Source organism: Oncorhynchus tshawytscha, linkage group LG20 (assembly GCF_018296145.1).
Source record: "Oncorhynchus tshawytscha isolate Ot180627B linkage group LG20, Otsh_v2.0, whole genome shotgun sequence".
Lineage (NCBI taxonomy): Eukaryota > Metazoa > Chordata > Actinopteri > Salmoniformes > Salmonidae > Oncorhynchus > Oncorhynchus tshawytscha.
In genome coordinates, this window is record NC_056448.1 from 51,133,050 (window position 1) to 51,140,081 (window position 7,032).

Here is a 7,032-nt window from a genome sequence, read left to right on the forward strand (position 1 = left end):
ACCTAGATATTCCAATAAAATATTTGTCAATATTTATAAATACAAATAAATGCGATTTCAGTCAATACAATAAACCCCTTTACATTTAGACTACTTTGATTACACATAATATTCAGCATTTTATTAAATAAATACATTAAATATAATATTAAATATACTACACTTATCAATCAATTCGTTTGTTTTCGGAATGGAATTATCATTTTGCTTGTATATATTCCCTGCCTTCATCTTAATAAATATTAACAGATCGTTTTTGGCCTAAACCGGACCTTCGTGACAGCAGCACGCAGGGCGAGCCCCATCTGTTTCTCTTTAGACCAATTTAGATGTCATTGCTCGAGCTTTTGTCTCGCCTCCGCAGAGGCACCGGAGCACGCGGCCAGGCAGCAGCATCAACCGGCAGGAGCTTCCCACCGTCCAGGGTTAGAATAGTACAGCTAGGACTATAGGAGAGTAGGCTGTATAGTAGCGTCACACCGTGAAAGACACTCAGGGTGTGAGTATACGCATATGAATGACAATGGTAAAAAAAGAGAGAATTATTTATTGAGCCAGGGAGGAATACATGTTTAAGTATTGAATAGTTCTACACTTAATAGGAATAGCCTATTTCATTAAACCAATCCATTACTAGTTCAATGCATTGGATTATTTAAAACGAGCATTTTACAGGTATAGGCTAAATTAAGTCAAGATAATATCATAAAATAATATGTATTATTTCTCTTACACTTTAATAGCCTACGTTTATTTTCCTTTCAATTAAGAAACTTTAATTTGGACGCTTTGCACCAATGTAGAAGTACTGATGGGCCTGTGAAGTGTGCCAACAAATACCAGTGGAAGGAAGATAATTATACTATATAAATATGGGCTAAATGTAATGTTTTATACTGGACCATTTGAAGTGCGAAATCAATTCATTGTCCATTTTGATAATGCATGACGTGTCATGTTAGTGACGGTCTCCCTACTGTGAAATGAATCATGCGTTTAAAACAGAATAGCTGTTTGACCTCGCAGGGTCAATACAAAACAACGTTATAAATTAAGAGTTACAAGACTAAGTGATACGGAGACGTTTAACTTCAAATCAGTCAACAAATGAACTGCGCCCGGGGTGGGTCATTACCATATTGAAATACATCATCTGATCTCCTCCAGTATAACACCATCAACATCTGATGCCAGAGATGAGGCCGCATGTCTTTTGGCGGCAGAAGGGCGTGTGGGAGCAGTGAATAGGCTTCATTTGCTTTTGTTGGAGAATTATAATGCAGACCTATGGATTTTCTGTTTTGCCATTTTGATGTTATATCACAAGTAGGCCTAGGCTATATGCAGATTAGGAGGTGACATAGGCTATTGCTAATGCTCGAGCACAATTGACCTGGATTTGAATCCTTATTTAATGCTGCAGTCTATCACTAAATTAAAAGACCATGTGTGTCTTCATCTGTAAAGATTTACCCTGCAGTATAATCTAGATTAATCTAATATGTGTTTCATTGAGAAAAGTGTAAGTGTTGTTCCCTAATAACCTTTTCCATTATTCTTCTTCCATAGCTTGATTATGGTCTCAAATTAAAGTAGCCTATCAGATAAAATGTCCAGGTGTGGTGGTGGCCTCTGACGTCATGATGTGGCCTCCCTACACATCCAGATGTGTGTGTAAACATAAATGTTGAATTATAAAACCATGATGCCTTTATTTAAAAAATACTGCTGGCTACATGAGCACAATAACAACATCTGGAAGTGGACTGAAACCTTTTGGTTGAATTGAATTATGTAGCCTAAATGTACTTCTTGAAAGTCAGGCCACACGTGCAGTAGATCTAGGCTATTTTATTTAGTTATGAACACATCGCTAAATCACATGGCTATATTCTACAATACATACATAGTTCTACCTCTCCCTGACGTTGAGAGAAAAACGTCTTCTGACGCAGGAGAGTTTCTCAGTCAGAAATCTGCAGGTGGAGGGAAAAACAAAGCAGATGCCAAAATACAACTGGTCACAAATCAATTCTGAACAATTGAATTAACAAATCAAATCTGAATCAGCCTTTAGTAGGTCTGTTGAAGTTGCTATATTAGTGCAGGATAAAGTGTGCGAGCAGGAGCACTGTTGACCAGATGGTGCTGCCTAATGGAACTCATTTGACAACCAACACGGTAACATACTATTATGGACCAACACTTTTAGATACAAAAGGCTTATTTTGGGCTTCTATATAGAATCTTTAGAGGCGCCATATATGAAGCAAGGATAGCCTTTTGGTTTATTTTGAGAATAAGAGTGTAGTAGTGGTTTAACCGCAGAAAGAGAAGGCTGATTCACTGAGCCATATCCCATCATAATAATTATTGATGGACTTTTCGCTATATAATAATTAAAACACCACTCCACATGGAATTCCTTTGAGCTGCAGCAAACAAACTCCTGAAAGTTTAAGTGGAGATTAATCAATTAGAGACAGACAGACAACGTGGCGCCCAGCCGGCATCAGATTTCAGAGGACATTTAGTCTCTCTGTTTTACAGACTCCAAGGTCGTTATAGTTATGCTATAGTATGTACATAGTATAGTTATAGTTCCAGGTATTCCTTCCTGAACATTCAGACTGTCTGAAGGATGCAGAGTTCCAACCTGAAAGGGGCTCGAGCAGAGTCCGCAACCCAAATCACGTGTCTGTAACATGGGCAGCACCTTTTAGCAGGTGCATGAGTACAATGAAACTTTTCAACGAACTCAAGGAAAGTACCAGGACAGCTCATGCAATGAAAATATGAAAATAAAACATATGTATGCCTACTCTATCATTATGTGTGCAAATGTAAACGCGGGAAACACATGTGAGATGATAGAATTCGTGCATAAACGTGTGTTCATTCATGTTATCCTACCGCAATAATTGCGCTGTCCTGTCGAAGCCACAAATCAATTATATCGAATAAAATGGTTATATGACAGTCTATCATTTCTCTCAGAGATGGCCAGTGGAAAATAGTCACTGAATCAAATCAAAATAACTATTCCAAATCGAATATATCTTCTGACTTAATAGTCAAACCAAAATCGGATGATACTGTAAATATACACATTTATATTTACAATTATATGTATTTTATTAGATTATATTTTACCTTCTGTCTCGTAGATGTACAATTCCTCAGGTATAGGTGTTCGGTCTGATGTGCCATCAGAATAATATCATATACCGGTTTACCCCTCTGTCTCCTCTCTCAGGTGAAAGCACCTGGGGTTTATAGCGTGACTCTCATAACATATGGGACACAAAACAACCGGAGTATTTTATCGAATAGTTTTCTTGTGACCAGGTTACGCTACATTTTACTATACAGGTGAAAGGCATAGCACACGATATTTGTGAAATTACTGGGCGCATGCGATTAGACAATGGGAGGATCTATGAAGATATTATTCAGCCAATAAACGGCAACCACTCCACACAGCATGCAGTCAACACCACCAAACCAAAACTGGACAAGGAGGGCTGTTATAGCTGTACCAGTACTAGGAGGGTTGTTATAGCTGTACCACATCTAGGAGGGCTGTTATAGCTGTACCAGTACTAGGAGGGCTGTTATAGCTGTACCAGTACTAGGAGGGCTGTTATAGCTGTACCAGTACTAGGAGGGCTGTTATAGCTGTACCAGTACTAGGAGGGCTGTTATAGCTGTACCAGTACTAGGAGGGCTGTTATAGCTGTACCAGTACTAGGAGGGCTGTTATAGCTGTACCAGTACTAGGAAGGCTGTTATCGCTGTACCAGTACTAGGAAGGCTGTTATCGCTGTACCAGTACTAGGAGGGCTGTTATCGCTGTACCAGTACTAGGAGGGCTGTTATAGCTGTACCAGTACTAGGAGGGCTGTTATAGCTGTACCAGTACTAGGAAGGCTGTTATCGCTGTACCAGTACTAGGAAGGCTGTTATCGCTGTACCAGTACTAGGAGGGCTGTTATCGCTGTACCAGTACTAGGAGGGCTGTTATAGCTGTACCAGTACTAGGAGGGCTGTTATAGCTGTACCAGTACTAGGAGGGCTGTTATCGCTGTACCAGTACTAGGAGGGCTGTTATAGCTGTACCAGTACTAGGAGGGCTGTTATAGCTGTACCAGTACTAGGAAGGCTGTTATCGCTGTACCAGTACTAGGAGGGCTGCTTGATCAGTGTAGGAGGTGTTTTATCTTCAGGTCAGACCTCTTTCTATCATCCTAATGAACATGTTTGTTCAGAGCCAGTAATGTTGTCTCATCTCATAACCAGGCCACTCTGCTGCCATTCTGCCCGACGCTACAGTCCCGTCTCTCTCAGGTCCTCTCCTCCTTCCACGGCTTGTAAACAGCTTCCTCGTACTATGGCCTGTAAACAGCGTCCTCATACTACGGCCTGTAAACAGCTTCTTCATACTATGGCCTGTAAACAGCTTCTTCGTACTACGGCCTGTAAACAGCTTCCTCGTACTACGGCCTGTAAACAGCTTCCTCGTACTAGGGCCTGTAAACAGCTTCCTCGTACTATGGCCTGTAAACAGCTTCCTGGTACTACGGCCTGTAAACAGCTTCCTCGTACTACGGCCTGTAAACAGCTTCCTCGTACTACGGCCTGTAAACAGCTTCCTAGTACTACGGCCTGTAAACAGCTTCCTCGTACTACGGCCTGTAAACAGCTTCCTCGTACTACGGCCTGTAAACAGCTTCCTCGTACTACGGCCTGTAAACAGCTTCCTCGTACTACGGCCTGTAAACAGCTTCCTCGTACTACGGTATGTAAACAGCTTCCTCGTACTACGGCCTGTAAACAGCTTCCTCGTACTACGGCCTGTAAACAGCTTCCTCGTACTACGGCCTGTAAACAGCTTCCTCGTACTACGGCCTGTAAACAGCTTCCTCGTACTACGGTATGTAAACAGCTTCCTCGTACTACGGCCTGTAAACAGCTTCCTCGTACTACGGCCTGTAAACAGCTTCCTCGTACTACGGCCTGTAAACAGCTTCCTCGTACTACGGCCTGTAAACAGCTTCCTCGTACTACGGTATGTAAACAGCTTCCTCGTACTACGGCCTGTAAACAGCTTCCTCGTACTACGGCCTGTAAACAGCTTCCTCGTACTACGGCCTGTAAACAGCTTCCTCGTACTACGGCCTGTAAACAGCTTCCTCGTACTACGGCCTGTAAGCAGCCTCTAAACCCTAATGAGGCTGTTAGCTGTTATTGACAGGACTCTTAGTGTAGCCGGACACTAGAGACAGGAAGCAGATAAATCAGCCTGTTGTTTTATATTGATGAGGAGGTTTAATCACCTTGGTACTCTGCTGCTGTGGTCAGTGGAACATTGTTAGTTTGAAGTGTGGTCAGGGGAAGAGAGGTTAATGAACGATTCAGAGACTTACTTTCTATGTCACAAAAAAGCTTCATCATTAAGGGGTTAGAAGGTTATCCCCAGTGATATCAGGGGCTTCATCATTAAGGGTTAGAGGGTTATCCCCAGTGATAACAGTAAGGGTTAGAGGGTTATCCCCAATGATATCAGTAAGGGTTAGAGGGTTATCCCCAGTGATATCAGTAAGGGTTAGAGGGTTATCCCCAATGATATCAGTAAGGGTTAGAGGGTTATCCCCAGTGATATCAGTAAGGGTTAGAGGGTTATCCCCAGTGATATCAGTAAGGGTTAGAAGGTTATCCCCAGCGATATCAGTAAGGGTTAGAGGGTTATCCCCAGTGATATCAGTAAGGGTTAGAGGGTTATCCCCAATGATATCAGTAAGGGTTAGAGGGTTATCCCCAGTGATATCAGTAAGGGTTAGAGGGTTATCCCCAGTGATATCAGTAAGGGTTAGAGGGTTATCCCCAGTGATATCAGTAAGGGTTAGAGGGTTATCCCCAATGATATCAGTAAGGGTTAGAGGGTTATCCCCAGTGATATCAGTAAGGGTTAGAGGGTTATCCCCAATGATATCAGTAAGGGTTAGAGGGTTATCCCCAGTGATATCAGTAAGGGTTAGAGGGTTATCCCCAATGATATCAGTAAGGGTTAGAGGGTTATCCCCAGTGATATCAGTAAGGGTTAGAGGGTTATCCCCAGTGATATCAGTAAGGGTTAGAGGGTTATCCCCAGTGATATCAGTAAGGGTTAGCGGGTTATCCCCAGTGATATCAGTAAGGGTTAGAGGGTTATCCCCAATGATATCAGTAAGGGTTAGAGGGTTATCCCCAGCGATATCAGTAAGGGTTAGAGGGTTATCCCCAGTGATATCAGTAAGGGTTAGAAGGTTATCCCCAGCGATATCAGTAAGGGTTAGAGGGTTATCCCCAGTGATATCAGTAAGGGTTAGAGGGTTATCCCCAATGATATCAGTAAGGGTTAGAGGGTTATCCCCAGTGATATCAGTAAGGGTTAGAGGGTTATCCCCAGTGATATCAGTAAGGGTTAGAGGGTTATCCCCAGTGATATCAGTAAGGGTTAGAGGGTTATCCCCAATGATATCAGTAAGGGTTAGAGGGTTATCCCCAGTGATATCAGTAAGGGTTAGAGGGTTATCCCCAATGATATCAGTAAGGGTTAGAGGGTTATCCCCAGTGATATCAGTAAGGGTTAGAGGGTTATCCCCAATGATATCAGTAAGGGTTAGAGGGTTATCCCCAGTGATATCAGTAAGGGTTAGAGGGTTATCCCCAGTGATATCAGTAAGGGTTAGAGGGTTATCCCCAGTGATATCAGTAAGGGTTAGAAGGTTATCCCCAGCGATATCAGTAAGGGTTAGAGGGTTATCCCCAGCAATATCAGTAAGGGTTAGAGGGTTATCCCCAATGATATCAGTAAGGGTTAGAGGGTTATCCCCAGTGATATCAGTAAGGGTTAGAGGGTTATCCCCAGTGATATCAGTAAGGGTTAGAGGGTTATCCCCAGTGATATCAGTAAGGGTTAGAGGGTTATCCCCAGTGATATCAGTAAGGGTTAGAAGGTTATCCCCAGCGATATCAGTAAGGGTTAGAGGG